The following is a 15,470-nucleotide window of genomic DNA, read 5'->3' as shown; positions in this document are numbered from 1 at the left end:
CGTAAAAATATTTTGTATTTATAATAAGTAAAAATTTTAAAAAGAAAAAAAAATATATATATATATATATATATATATATATATATATATATATATATATATATATATATATATATATATATATATATATATATATATATAAGATTTTTTCTTTAAAAAGTATTTTTATTTTAACTTTTTAAAAAATATAAGTTTATTTTTATAAATTTTCTTTATATTATTATTTGTATAATTAAAATCAAAAATCAAATAAAAATTAAAATTGGGCCGAAGCCTGTTCGAAGCCCAAAATCATTTCTGAAAACTTGGGCTATGCGATCGCATGGTATGAAGCTGTAAAATTCATGCTAACGCATTACTGGACTGGACAGGTCTGATCCTTAAACACATTTATTACGGTAGTAGGTTTTATTAATCATTATTATTAATTAACCTAATTAGGGTTTTAATTATTTAATAGATATTTATATCTAGTTTTATTATTATTTCTAATTTTTACTTTTATTTATTTGTATTAATTATATAGATTAATATTTTTATATAAAAATATTTTTTTTTATTTTTAGAATATATATTTTTATAATTTATATCTTTTTATTATTTAGTTCGTAGTTTTTTATATTTGTCGTTCGTAATTAGTTTTAAGTTTAGTATTTTACCGTAGTTATTTTTATACTTCTAGATTTTTAGGTTTTACCGTAAAATCCCTTAAGTGCTTTTTCTTTAGATTAAGATTTAGGCGCTTTAGAATTTTGCGACGCAGTTTTATATTTTAGTGCCTAAATTAAGTTTATTTCCGTTTTCGAAATAGAATTCCTTTTAAGTTTTAATACCTTTAGGCGCAACTTTTTAGATTTAATTTTTAGACTTTTAAGATTCGACGTTTTTCTTTCTTATTTTTATTTTTCGACGTTTTTCGACGCGCTTCTTTTTCTTTCTCATTTCTACGCTCTAGTTTTTAGGACATAGATTTTTATCTTCCTTAAATTTCGACGAAAAATTATAAAAAGCGATTAAATTAATAGACATCCAAATTTTCTGGTTCGTAGTATAGTTGGATTTGTTAGTGGCGTGTTATGGATTTTCCGATTTAAAGGATCCTGGCTACCTGCTGCATCTATTGACAATTTGAAACGTGGGCAAAATCAGAAAAGTCTATTATTTTGATAACTTTAATAATTTTTATTTTTATCACTAATAGGATATTCAGTGAATGCAACGAGGAAGACGTTCACCACCTTTCATACGTTCACCACCTGTAACCAGATCAAGACATCTAGCCAATATTGTCGCCGTTGATTTTTCTTTAGAATCATCATCTAGTCGAACAAGTACTCCAATTCAAATTTCCGATAATCCATTTTTTTAACCCGACTTCACAATTGAGAACGCGAAGGATATTCAAGGACAATTCCAAGATCCTGAACCACTAATTATTCCTTCTGAACCACAAACCATTAAATCATAATCCTCTAGTGATTCGTATTCAACAAATTCAATTATGGAAGTAACGGAATCTCAAAGTATGGAAGATCGAATGAGAGCCACACGCACTGGCCAAGGTCACGCCATTATTCGGCCAGATGTTAATGCGCCAGATTATGAAATCAAAGGACAAATTCTACACATGGTCACCAATCAGTGTCAATTTAGTGGTACAGCAAAAGAAGATCCAAACGAACATCTTCGAACTTTTAATAGGATTTTTAATCTATTTAAAATCCGAGAAGTTGAGGATGAAACTATTTATCTTATGTTGTTTCTCTGGACTTTAAAGGGAGAAGCCAAAGATTGGTTAGAATCGTTACCAGAAGGATTGATTGACACATGGGATGTTTTAGTTGAGAAATTTCTTAAAAGATTCTTTCCGGCATCTAAAGCTGTAAGACTTCAAGGAGAAATTGTTACGTTCGCGCAAAAGCCAAATGAAACATTATATGAGGCGTGGACAAGATTCGAAAAGTTGTTGAGAGGATGTCCTCAACACGGTTTAGACACTTATCAAATAGTACAAATATTCTAACAAGGTGTCGACGTTGCTACACGAAAAGACATCGACACAACAGCTGGTGGTTCCATTATGAAGAAAACCGCAACCGAAGCTCACAAAATCATTGATAACACAGCATCCCACTCGCGTGAGTGACATTAGGAAAAATATATATTTCATTCATCTAAAGTGGCTAAAGCCGATTCTAGCCATGATTTTGATTCCGTTTCCGCAAAAATAGATGCTTTCGAAAGACGAATAGAAAAGATGACTAAATATATTCACGCAATACGAATCAGTTGTGAGCAATGCGGTGGACCACACTTAACGAAAGATTGTCACATCGAGCAAACGATGGAACAACATGAGAATGTTTCCTACATGAACCAAAGGCCGGGAAATAATTATCAAAATAATTATCAACCGCCAAGGCCAAACTTCAATCGAAATCAAAACATTCTTTACAATCCAAATGGACCCAACAATAACTCGTATAACCAACAAGGTCCGAATAACCAACCAACTCAAAACAACGCTTTCAATCAACAAAGACCTAGCTTGTATAAACCACCACAACAAACCGAAGAGAAAAATCCAAATCTGGAAGAAATGATGGCAAAGCTAATGGAATCTCAAACACAATTTATTACATCTCAAACCCAAATAAATGAGAGGTTTGATCAGTCATTAAGAACTCAAGAAGCTTCCATTTTGAGCCTAGAAAAACACTTAGGTACTCTTGCTAGCATGATGAGTGAGAGGGAACAAGGAAAGCTACCGAGTAATACTGAAGTAAATTCTCGGAATGAGAATGTTAATATGGTGTCAACAAATTCTGAAAAACCAGCTCCAGAAGATGGGAAGGTTTTAGATGTGAGTAACAATGAAGAAGTTACAACACTACCACCACCCGAGTATGTAAAGCAAGTGGTGGCACCATACAGACCACCCATCCCGTTTCCAAGAAAAGGAGTTGAGTATGAGCAAGTGATAGGTAATAAAGTTTGTGATACCTTTGGAAAGAAGAAGAATAAGAAAGTGCAAGAAACAAAAACCGTAAAAATAAAACCGGTAAAGTTCCACCAAAACTTCCACCCAGGTTGGGTGATCCGGGTGAATTTATTGTTCCTTGTCTACTAAGTGATTGTGTCATGTATGATGCACTAGCAGATTTAGGTGCGAGTGTGAGTGTTATGCCTCTTTCATTATATAAGAGATTAGGTGTAGGTGAGTTAAGTCCAACGGAAATGAGTGTTTGACTCTTTGATCAAACCATTAGGCACCCAGTTGGAATTGCTGACAACCTACCTGTTCAAGTGGGTAATTTAACCTTTTAGTCGAATTTATTGTCATTGACATAGAAGAGGACTCAAGTGTTCCTCTAATTTTAGGTCGACCATTCTTAGCGTCCACTGGGCGTTATTTAATGTAAGAAAGGGTAGAATGACACTTAGTGATGGTGACAAATCGGTCACCTTTGAGATTCGAAAGTCTAAATCTCCACCAACCAAAACCGTTGAACCAATAAAAATGATCGGTGAGAAGCATATTGTTTTACCAACTTCAACGATAGTGCTTAACAGTAATAAAACATCTAAGTGTGGGGAAGATGAAGTAACGCCTAAGGATGACCTGATAACAAAGAACCCCGTTGTTAATACGAAATTAAATGACCCCGTTATTAACAGTTCAATGAAGAAACTTATTAAACAGATTCGCGATGCTAGAACCAAGGGGAACTTTAAGTTATGTAACCGGTTAGTATCCAATCTATCGCCTAAAGAAAAGGCAAAACTAGTTGAATTTGTGGATATTACACAGGAATCCGACCACTGGTTTAAAGCAAAAGTCACATATATGCAAGTTGATTATGGTCCAAGAGAAATTAACAATGAAGTTAATCACAATTTCGACACCACAGCTACCTAAGTGTGGGGAGATTCAAATGTTCTAAAAAGAAAACGCTGTCTAGAGTTAGTTGTTCTGTTCTCGTGTAGTTCCGAGAATGGAATCCGATTGGTCTTTTCCGCTAGCAGACACTAAAGAACTAGTTTTCTCCGCCCATTCTGAAATTTTTTTTATTTTGTAGGTTTTATATGAAATTAATATGCTTTTTAAATTTATGTTTTGTGTGAATTTAAAAAACAAAATTTACTTTATTTCATTAAGTTTAAAAAAATGATTTCTACAATTCGTCGTGAGTTAAACACTAGGTCGTAGAACCGAAATTGCTTTACCCAAGGGCGGGACGAAAAAGTTTGTTATCATTATTTTTAATTTTATTGATCTAAAGTATGCCAAAAATATATATATATATTAGATTTTATAAATTTTTGAACGTGGGGTTATATACCAAACTTCAAAATATGTATATATATATATATATATATATATATATATATATATATATATATATATGTTCGTATTTTATCATGAACACAACAGGGTAAAACAGCGCACTTTCAAAGACTGGCATTAAGTTCAGCAAAAGCTACTAATTTTGACGACAAGAAGCAAAATATCAAATGTGATATAATAACAATATGTTTGCAAACTCGGTATTTTTAATCATTTTTCTACGCTAATCACCCTCATGAATTTATAATTATAGTCTGATTTCATGTAAATGATGGCATTGCATGATCTCAAGTGTGGGGAAGGGTTATAAATTCTCTCGGGTTTACACTTAGTTTATTTGCCAAATTTTGTGAAAATTTAAAAAATTTTCAACTAAATGAATTCAAAATCATGATGCTTGAATTCATTTAAAATGGAAAATAAAAAGGCAAAGAAAGAAATAAATAAAAGCCAAGTGTGGGGAGAATGTACCAAGTTATTCAATTAAAAACTATCTATCACATGTTTCTGTAAAGTTATTGTAGGTACTTTTGTTTTGGACTAAATTAACTGTTTTACCCGTAAAATTGGAATATAAATGAATGAAAAGATGGATCTACACGATGAATCAATTCCATCATTAAAAGGAAATAAAGTCTTCCGAAAAAGACACGCGCTTCTTGATTTAGATCAAGAAGTTATCGTCCAGACCAGCTGTAGGTTGACGAAAAATCTAGAAAAGTCATCTCTAAAATCAGCAGGAAATCTACGGACCTCGGCATCAAACAGGGTCGCCAAGTGGTCAGAATTATCCTAACCATGAGAGGATCTGTCTCATAAAATGGGGAGGACGCTGTGCAAATTAGCTTGATAAGACTAATGAATCGGACCCCCAGAAAGGATAATCTCCTTAAAGATCAAAAATCAGCTTTTAAGCCTGATATTACTCAATCCTTGAGATTGACCTTAAAGATTGAGAATTCAAACTCATGGAATTCGATGATATCTAAACTCGAGCTTGAACGAGAAAATATTTTGATCAAATTAAAACCAATTTGTTTTCTGAAAACCTATTTCAATGCGTTCATTACCATTGAACGTAAAATCTTAAGAATTCATCAAAATTCATTAGGTCACCTGAACCAAATCGGGTGTCAACCGTAAGAACGGTGGTTGCATAACATGGTCGAAGACAGGACCTTGTGCCAGACCGAAAAATTATAGGGTGATCTTTGCTATTGCTCCTACAAAGGATAGTAATTGCATCCGACACGTTGTGGACCATGAATATCTGCATTTCATTAGACATTGCCTTAACAGTTGCTTGTTCATCGCATCCCTTTACAATCGGACGGTAGTTTACTGAAAGGTAATATACGGAGCAAGTATTCTGGACGTGTTGCTTTCCTAATACAAGGTTAGTAAGTGGGTGACACAAAACCGCAAGTTTTGAGCTAAAATTTTAAAATGTGAAACCCACACAACCCACAAAAATATTTTTCAAACACCGGTGAAGACTTATTCCGAAAACTTGTCTAGGGTAAAATCTAACTTGAATTTTCAAAAGATCAAATGTTTTTATAAAGATCCAATTTCCTTAAAGGATCTAAATTTTCATAGTCATGTGGGACTGTAAACCACATCGTTACTATCATTTTTTATACCGTCGTATCAAAATCACTGATGTATAAAGTGTGAGAATAAAAAAGTGATTCGAGTGAAGTGTGATTTAATTTCAAGTTCTATATTGTTTGAGGACAAGCAACGTTCAAGTGTGAGGATATTTGATTGTGCTCCAAATGAACATATATTTAGGCGCAATATCCTTCCAATATGTAAAGTTTTCAGTTGTAATTGTTCTATTTTCAAGTAATATTCGTTTAAATAAATAAGTGCAAAGACAAAAGAAGAAAATGAAGATTTAAAGACGCAAATGACCAAAAAGCTCAAACGTACAAGTTACAATCCAAATGATTCAATTTATTGATAAGAAACGTCTAAAAATGACAAGAGTACAAGCCACAGAACGCAAAGTACAAGTTATTTAAGCATATGAAAAGACGTTCGAAAATTCAGAACCGAGAAATAAACCGGGCATAAACGTACGATACAACGGAGCTAAAATTACAAGTCAACTATGCACAAGAATATAATATAATATATATATAATTATATATAATATATTATATATTAATTAATTCGAGCAGTCCAAGTTTTGTAAATCAAAAATATCTGATCCAGGCTGGCCATGCGAGTGCATGGGAAATACACTGAAATCTCATGCGAGTGCATGAGCTTCAGGATCCAAAAAAGTTCTATAAATTGGCCAGTTTTCTCACGAATTCTTTACATCTTCACATACTTCTTTCTCTCTACATGTAATATATATATAATTATAATTTTAATTATAATTAAGATTAATAATAAGTTATGGTTTAGTTGAGTTATTGTAAGAATTGTTTTACGGGTTTTAAAGTCGGAACTCTGTCCGTGTACCGCTACGCGATTAATAACCACTGTAAGCTATGTTCTTTCTTTTTAAATTAATGTCTCATAGCTAAGTTATTATTATGCTTATTTGAGCTGAATTAATCGTGATGTTAGACTAAAATATTAAGATGCGGTTATTGGATTTTGTACCATAATTAGGGTTTGGACAAAGACCGACACTTGTGGACATTGGACTATGACTATTAATAGATGGGGGGTATTGTCTAATTGAGCGAAAACTCATTGGAATCTGTCGAACCTATCTTCAAATTAATTAACTTAATAATTATTAAATGATTATGAATGTCCTATTTAGTGACGTTTATACGACATCCTTTACAATCATTTAATTAATTATTCGGGTTGGGTAATTGATTATTCAAACTGATCAAGTGAGTAAATCAATATTCATATCTCATTAAAACAAGGGTGGATTACATACAAGGGTAATTGGTGTAATTGTTAACAAAGTATTAAAACCTTGGATTACACACAGTCAATAACCTGGTGTAATTATTAACAAAGTATTAAAAACTTGTTACAGTCTAAATCTCTAATTAGTTGGAATATTTGACTTCGGGTATAAGGTTAATTTGACGAACATTTTATAATTATGACCGATGGACTATTATGGACAAAAACCAGATAGGTTTCAAATAAATCCAGGACAAAGGACAATTAACTCAGAGTTATAAATTAAAATCAAAACGTCAAACATCATGATTACGAAATTTTAAATACGCATAATTCTTTTATTGTATTTCTCATCGCAATTTTATTTACTGTTATTTTATTTATCATCATTTATTTATTTTACGCACTTTAATTATTGTCATTTATCTTTACGCTTAAAATATAAAATCGACAAACTAGTCATTAAACGGTAAACCCCCTTTTATAATAATATTACTACCTATATATAATTATATATATTTTATACAAATATAGTTGTTAAAATATAGTACGTAATCAACTAGCTCCCTGTGGATCGAACTGGACTTACTAAAAACTACACTACTCTACGATTAGGTACACTGCCTATAGTGTTGTAGGAAGGTTTAGGTATATCCCATCTATATAAATAATTAAAACTTGTGTAATTCGTAACATATTTTGTAATAAATATAATAGTATTTCGTACACCTCCGCTCGCACATCAGTCAACCTAAGTCAAAGGTCACTAAGTTAGTATTTTGTCCCAAAAGGTTTAAAAGTACGTAAGTAAAGTCCTAAACATCATCATCGTCATCATCATTCGTAAAAGATAAAGTAAGTTTTCATCAAGAATAGAGATCGAAACAAAAGGATGACTTCGGACAGCTGCTACGACCTCTATACAAAATGAAAAGACGCGTGGTCAGTGGCTAAGGCTCCGTATGTGAGTCCTCTAACAGCTATCCAATTTTCAGAACTTAACTCGTCTTCGTTTGACCGTGGCGACAGTTTAAGTTCGAGTAGGTCGGAATTTTTAGCACGTCGTTACAAAGTCGTAGTGACTTTCGGAAGGCTATAGATCCTAAACCGTATATCGGATTTAGGCGAGGCCTAAATGAAAAGGCATCTACTTGAAACGAACTATCTGAAAATCAATTTTCTAGAAGTCCAGGAGTCTGAGTAGACCCTGAAAAACAGCAAAAAAGTACTCCGGTGAGTTTCTTGGTGCTTGATGCTCATCACGGTTCTCATCCTTGATGCGTGTAAGCTTCAAGTGTACAACTCTTTGATGTTTTAGCATCACTTTGACCAAGTTTCAACCATCAACATACAACTAAGAGTAAAAGCTAACATTCTACAAGTTTTGAACATCAAGGTTGCCTCTTTATTGCATAAACCCAATAAAGCTTTAACCTTTGTCCTTTTTACACAAGTTTATGCATCTTCGTCATATGAGATGATGAAGACTTAATCTTTATCATTACAACAATCACAAAAAGGTTCTAAGTAAGTGAGATCTACAATAATAACTTAGATCTCAAGTATTAAGAAAACCCTAAGCTAGAAAGCTTGGATCTTTACAAGAATAATGAGACCATAATCTAGAAAGCTAAGATCTAATGAAAGTAATGAGACCATAAGCTAAAACGCTAAGATCTTTAACAAAATAATAAAACCCTAAGCTAGAAAGCTTGGATCTTTAATGTTATTGAAGATCCTTAAAACAAAAGACTAGATCTTCAAGTTACATGAAGATCATAAACACAAGTTTTGATCTTTATAACAAAATAAAGAAATCATAAGCTAGAAAATCTAGATCTAAGAAGTAAATGAAGATTCAAAGCTAGAAAGCTTGAATCTTTCATGTTCTTGAAGGATTCAAACCCAAGTTTGAATCTACAAGACATAACAAGATCAAAAATCTAAAAATCTAGATCCTTTAATGATGATGATGATGTCGACATTGAGAAGAGAAGAAGAAGAAGAAGAAGAAGAAAATTTAAAACTTACACTTTTTAGAGTGAGAAAGACTAGAGAGACAATTAGAGAGTAAGTGTGTGTAATTTGTGAATGAGATCAAGTGTAAAATGGGTGAGGTTTGTGTGGAATTTATAGTGAGAGATGGGGTGCTTGGCCATAGGTTATGGGGGGACAAGGGGGGAGACAACTTTTGCTTTTTGGTTAATGGTTCTCTAAAGTTGGTGCTTATGTTGGGATCCCATGCAACAATTGTGATTATGGTTAACAAAAATGCTAGTATGTTTCCTCTAATAAATGGGCATTTGTCTTACATTTATATGGGTCATAAACTTATTAAAATTGGGCTAATTAAATAGTCCATTAGCTAGAGTAGGGTAGGCTTAAGTCCAGCAAGGTAGAAAGTCCAACAAGACTAACAAGTGAGCATAAGTAAATTACTAAGCGTAATTAAGCATCCAAAAACCCAAGTAATTGTTATTAGGAAATAACAATTAGTATTACGTTGTCAAAATATTTCGATTATGACCAAAGTTATACGTGTACCAAGTACATAGCTCGTTTCAAACGTCAAGTGACACCAATGGTCGTAAAAACATTCGGGGATCAAGTTAAGTGATTACACACTTAATATCACGTTGTAAGATATTAATGAAAGCAATTAACATGAAATAAGATCCCAGAGCATCATATAGCTTAGTACGCACAATTACGCAGTTTCGTGAAAACAACAAGCACAAAAGCAAGTCAAAAAAGCCGGGTCGTTACATTACCCACCTGTTAAAGAAAATTTCGTCCCAAAATTTTGAGGAGTGACCAACAATGGTACCGTATTTGAATAAGAAGGAGCGTATCAAAGTTTCGAGAGACTCGTGGGCTTAGAAGTAAGTTATTTACCTTGAAAGGTACTTGGGCGTATAAAATTAAGAATAGGTATAAGCCATTAATTAAGTCTCTTGTCCTAAGAGATCAACAAATTGATTTCGTTTCTTGCTAACATGAATACGTCATCCGAATATATACCCACAAAAGGAAACATGATATTTTTAGCCTTACAGGCATCTTCAGTAAGCTGGATGCATGGAGTGCATCATGAATATTACCAAACTCATCTAAAACATTGAGCGCTTATGTCGCGATACAAAGCTGACAGATAAAATGGAAAACATGATGATCACAAGATACTACGTGTGAACTTATCCTTGGATGGAATGAAAGCACAGTTCCATAATGTAACTTTATCCTTTCAGTTACATGTTGAAGTTATGGTTATCATTAACTAGATCAACATATGGTTGCAACCAACGGGGGAAGAAATATATAGAGTAACCACATCAGTGTTATAGATGTTTTAAGTAGTCCCTTCCAAGAGGATAACAAGATCCATAGATTTTTAAAGTAATTTACATTACATTTCCGAAAGAAAATCGCACGAGAGATGTGATCTTTGAAGGAGAGTGAACTCTTTGTACAACGAGCGAGTTGATTCTGAATTTATCCTTATACTTAAGGTGATGCGCGGATGAGAAGATACGTGAACCCTTGGTCATAAAGATTGGTTTACTCTAAGTGAAAAGAATCTCAAAAATGATTTCTTGTACCTCAACGTACTGGATCATAGAAATGATGTTTACGAGGGTGTTGCGATTAGTCGTGAAATATTGAGAGTAGAAACTCACCTAGTGCCTTTCCTACAATAGGGTGATCACTGAGTGTACCTCAGAAAATTGATTTATCGGCCTGCGTTTTTGCCATGTCTAACTTTAAAAGGAACATTTTATGAGCGCAAAGACCTCCTAACAAATTTTATAAAATAGCCATCCAAAGTGGCTCAAGAGTTTTTAACAAAGATCTTAATCATAAGCTTTATCCCTAAATGGAGGACGAGAAGAAGTGTGATCCATACATGGTGTAGACCAATACGAAAACCTTTAATAAAATCAACCAAGAAAGTTTTGAAAAACCTTTAAATGTTTGATGTGACAACACAAACAGAACGAAGTTCTTAGTAGATTTAGAAGTATGTACAACGTGCACCATTTGGCACAAAACTATTTGACTTAAGTTAAACAACTCAATAAAGGAGCAATTTTTAAATAATTTGAAGGTATAACTTAGTATGTATTAGCCAAAATAAGTAAAGGTAAATTTATTAACTTAATTATATACATACATATATGATTTTATAAATCGCATAAGTGACAGGAAAATTTTATTACTTTCATTTGTCCATAAATCTTGTGAGGACCGCACAAATAAACAACGTGTAAAATTTTTGATAAACATAGTTTTTCGTATTTCAGAGGTTACGAGTTAAAAAAGATCGAGTGAAAAATCTTTGAATCATCGGGTAACATGTTACTAGGTAATGAAAACTAATAATTTAAATGTAGTTTTGATAACATAAGTCTTTGGGCCAAAAATGTTCACGTGCGAAGCCGTTGCTAAAAAGTGAGGTATGAAGGATAGAGCATGAGGATGAGAAGTTAATCGTTTCTTGACTTTGCAAAAAGCCAAACAGGTTATGACTAATATTAAATTCGGAATACCGATGGTGCTAATATCACTAAATGAGAATCCCCTGAAATAAGTCAGGGCTTAGAGTTATGTAAGAACGAGTATCGCTCCAACAGGGGTGGCAGATAAGATCTCTGGGGTAACGCAATAATTTTGAATGGTTTAAGTGTTAGTGGATGCCCAAAGGCTCTGCATGACGTGGCAGTAAGTGTCTTCAACACATACACACACATGAATCTCTTGATTTCGACGGTTGTAAAGTCTTCATGATGTCTTGGATACGAATAAGCAACGAAAAAAAATTTATAATAAGCAACGAAAATTTTATAGAAATCGTTTTAGGTGACAATGTAAAAAAAGAAACGAAGTTCTTAGTAAATTAGAGTTATGTACAACATGTACTATTCTAAGTAAAATATCCTTCGAATAAGAGAATTGATTTGTAAAAGTGAAGGTAAAATTTCATATGTACTAGTCAAAAATAAGTAATTATTTACTTTGTTATATATAACATATATGGTTTCTAAAATTTGTACGAATGGCAGTAAAATAAATTTATTTTTATAAAACTTTGAGAGGATCGCACAGTAAAATAGTATGTGTAAAATTTTGGCAAATAACTTTTCATATTTCGGAGGTTACAAGTTGAAAAAAGATTTATGAGGATTGAGTAAAAGATTTTTGAAAATTTCGGGTGATAATTGAGCAAAAATGTTACGAGGTAATGAAAACTATTGATTTTAAATGTTGTTGATGACTATTAGTAGGGCATAAGTTCTTCGACAAAAAATGCTTAAGTGTGAAGCTGTTGCTTATAAGTAAGATATGAATGGGGAAGTATGAGGATGAGAATTAACCACCCATTGATTTTGGAAAATTTCAAACTGGTATGACTAATATCGAAGTAAGAAGGATGATGGCGTGATTATCATCAAATAAGAAATCTCTCAGAATGAGTTAGGACTTAGAGTTGCGTAAGAATGAGCATCAAACAAGATTCTTGGGTAGTCCTAAATATAGAATTTGGATCGCTGAAGTGACGGGATACAATTTCCTTTATGTATCGTTGTGCAAGTTTGTCCATTATATTAGTTCCTTTCATGGCTAGAAAGTAAGCAGATTTAGTGAGACGGTTAACAATAACCCAGATAGTGTCTTAAACGCCTAACATTTTCGGTAGCTTCGTGATGAAATCCATTGTTATTCCTTCCCATTTCTATTGTGGAATTTAGGGTTGTTGTCATCCAACTAATAAGGTTCATCTTCGGGCTACTTCTCTCCCCGTAAACCATTAATGGCTCACCATTCTCGGGAGGTATACGAATAATCTTCTCACTATAAATAACTTTCACTTTCATCCTTGAAAGCCAGTCCGTTCCAACTATTTCATCAAAGCTTCCTAACTTGATGAGTATTAGGTTGATCCTAAAGTCCATTCCAACTATTACATCAAGCTTCCCACATTGATGGGTGTTAGGTTAATCTTAAGGTTCATTCCCACCAAATCTTATTATTCTACCGTGAAAAATATTTTCCAATAACATCTACTTGTAACTAATTCCTTCCAGCTACTACTTTAAAACTTCCAAGTTTAGTTGACATGAGGTCATCTCCAAATGACTCACTTGTTAATTTTAAAGTACTACCTTAAATTATTCCCCTGTCTCTGCCAGCTTACCATTAGCTTGTCCTATAGAATACTTATCTCTCATGGTTGTTAATGGCTTATTAGTCATAACACTAAGGTTCTTGGATATAAGGTTTCTACCGCTCTAGTATTAAACAACTTTGAGACAATAAAATGTTATGATGAAACGTACCCTAACTAAAATCAAGATCCATGCAAGTCTCCATAGCTGAGATAGTGATTGCTCTACCGCAATTAAGTCCAAGGTTTTTCCTATTTGAGAAATTTTTCCTTAAGTGTCCAGGGTGTCTATATCTATAACAAATTTTCGGGTTATCAATTCTGCAATCAAGGCCCTTTTTGTACAATATCTGGGCTACGTGGTTATTCTTTCCCTAGCTCTAACTGTAACGACCTGGTTTTTCCATCTTTAATTAATAATGGTTATTATTAATACTTGTGATTAAATGAATGTATTGTTATACATTTTCTTGTTACCATGATTAACTTTTAATTGCCCGACACGTCTTTGTGACGCACGAACATTTCACGAATAATATTTTCAGATATTATTTACATTCATGATTGATTTTTATTAATCATTTTTAATTAACTAAAGTTACTAGTTAATTACTTGGGCTTTGTTGGATTTATATTATTAATCACTTGAACTTGGGCTTTCATTAGTGTTAGTGGACTTAGAAGCCCACTATACTTACCTTAATGGACTTATTAGCCCATCACTCATGTAAGTATTACTTTGAGATGAAACTGGAATGGTTAGTAAGGTAAGGAGACTTGTTACTTGTTCCATTACACCTAGTTCCCATGCAAGCTAACTTTAATACCATTTTAAGACAATTACATGTAAGAACCTTGTGGACATTTCCCTCCCCCCTTCTCCTTTGAAACCGTCGGCCACCCTTGGTAAAAGGGGTGTTCAAATCTTTTTTTGTGACTCATATCTACTAGTATTCTTTTGTTCTCATTTCACTTTTCACACACACAAAAATACTTCTTCTTTTTCTATCATTCTCTCACAAATATTGTAAGTAACTTGAGCTTTTTCTCCTTCTCTTTCTCTTGTAAAAACCGAATCCTAAACCATCTTCATCATCATCTTATGCTTGTTTGTTACTTGTTCTTATTGTTGATTACTTACTTGTCTTTGTTAGTTGTTTACTTACTAGTACAAGAATCAAACTTTCTAGTTTAATTTTTCATATTATCTTGTATTTACAAGAACATACAAGAACAAAACTTCCTAGTTTATGTTCTACACTTAATGTTTTAAAAGATTGTAAGTTCATGTGTTGTAAATCATTACTTGTGATTCATGTTTGTAAACTTAAAGTTTACATTCTTAAAGATCAAAGCCTTGGCTTGAATCTTTAAAGTATGAACAACCATGAACTTGTTACTTGTAGATTTAACATATTTCTTCATTTTATGTACTTTAAAGTTGTAATTAGGTTAAGTATTACTAGTTAATCTTGATCTCATATATCTTGAAACTAAAAGTTAACTTTGTAAGTTCAAGAACATAGAAGTATAACTTTTTAGTTATAACTTCATATACTTGTGTTGAATTTAACTTAAGAACTTTAGATCTAGACTTTTGGGTCTAGGATCTTCAAGATCTAACTAAGAACTATGTTCTACAACTTAAGATCTTGATTAGTTAGTTTACTTTCAAGTTTGTAGTTCAATATTACTTTTATAACTCATGTATGTGATAAATCTATGATCTTGATGTAACTTTGATTCATCAAACTACTTGAAACACTTAATTGAGTTGTGCTACTTATCTTAGACTTACACTTGTGTTATGATGGTCAAAAATTGGTAAAGATGATGTAAACACATCAACGAGTTGTACACTTGAAGCTATATGCATCAAGGATGAGAACCGTGATGAACATCAAGCACCAAGAACCCACCGGAACCTACTGTTTATAGCTTTCTGGAACTGATCAGAATACCTGGGCTACTGTAAAGTTTATTTTCAGTTAGCTCTGTTCGAGTAGATAATTTTTCGTTTAAGACTCGTCTTAATCCGAGTTACGGTTTAGGATTTATGGCCCTCCGAGTGTCACT

The 15,470-nt window shown here is 32.8% G+C and overlaps 1 non-coding gene across 1 annotated transcript; it reads right to left on the bottom strand.

Annotated features, from left to right (window-relative positions):
- Positions 1-1,885: 1,885 nt before the first annotated feature.
- LOC139865455 (small nucleolar RNA R71) lies at positions 1,886-1,992 on the bottom strand. Its single transcript, XR_011764973.1, has one exon. It is a non-coding gene; the product is annotated as a small nucleolar RNA R71 (small nucleolar RNA).
- Positions 1,993-15,470: the final 13,478 nt, after the last annotated feature.

Source organism: Rutidosis leptorrhynchoides, chromosome 8 (genome assembly GCF_046630445.1).
Source record: "Rutidosis leptorrhynchoides isolate AG116_Rl617_1_P2 chromosome 8, CSIRO_AGI_Rlap_v1, whole genome shotgun sequence".
NCBI classification, from domain to species: Eukaryota; Viridiplantae; Streptophyta; class Magnoliopsida; order Asterales; family Asteraceae; genus Rutidosis; species Rutidosis leptorrhynchoides.
The sequence above is the reverse complement of the archived record's forward strand: the minus strand, read 5'-3'. Positions and strand labels throughout refer to the sequence as shown.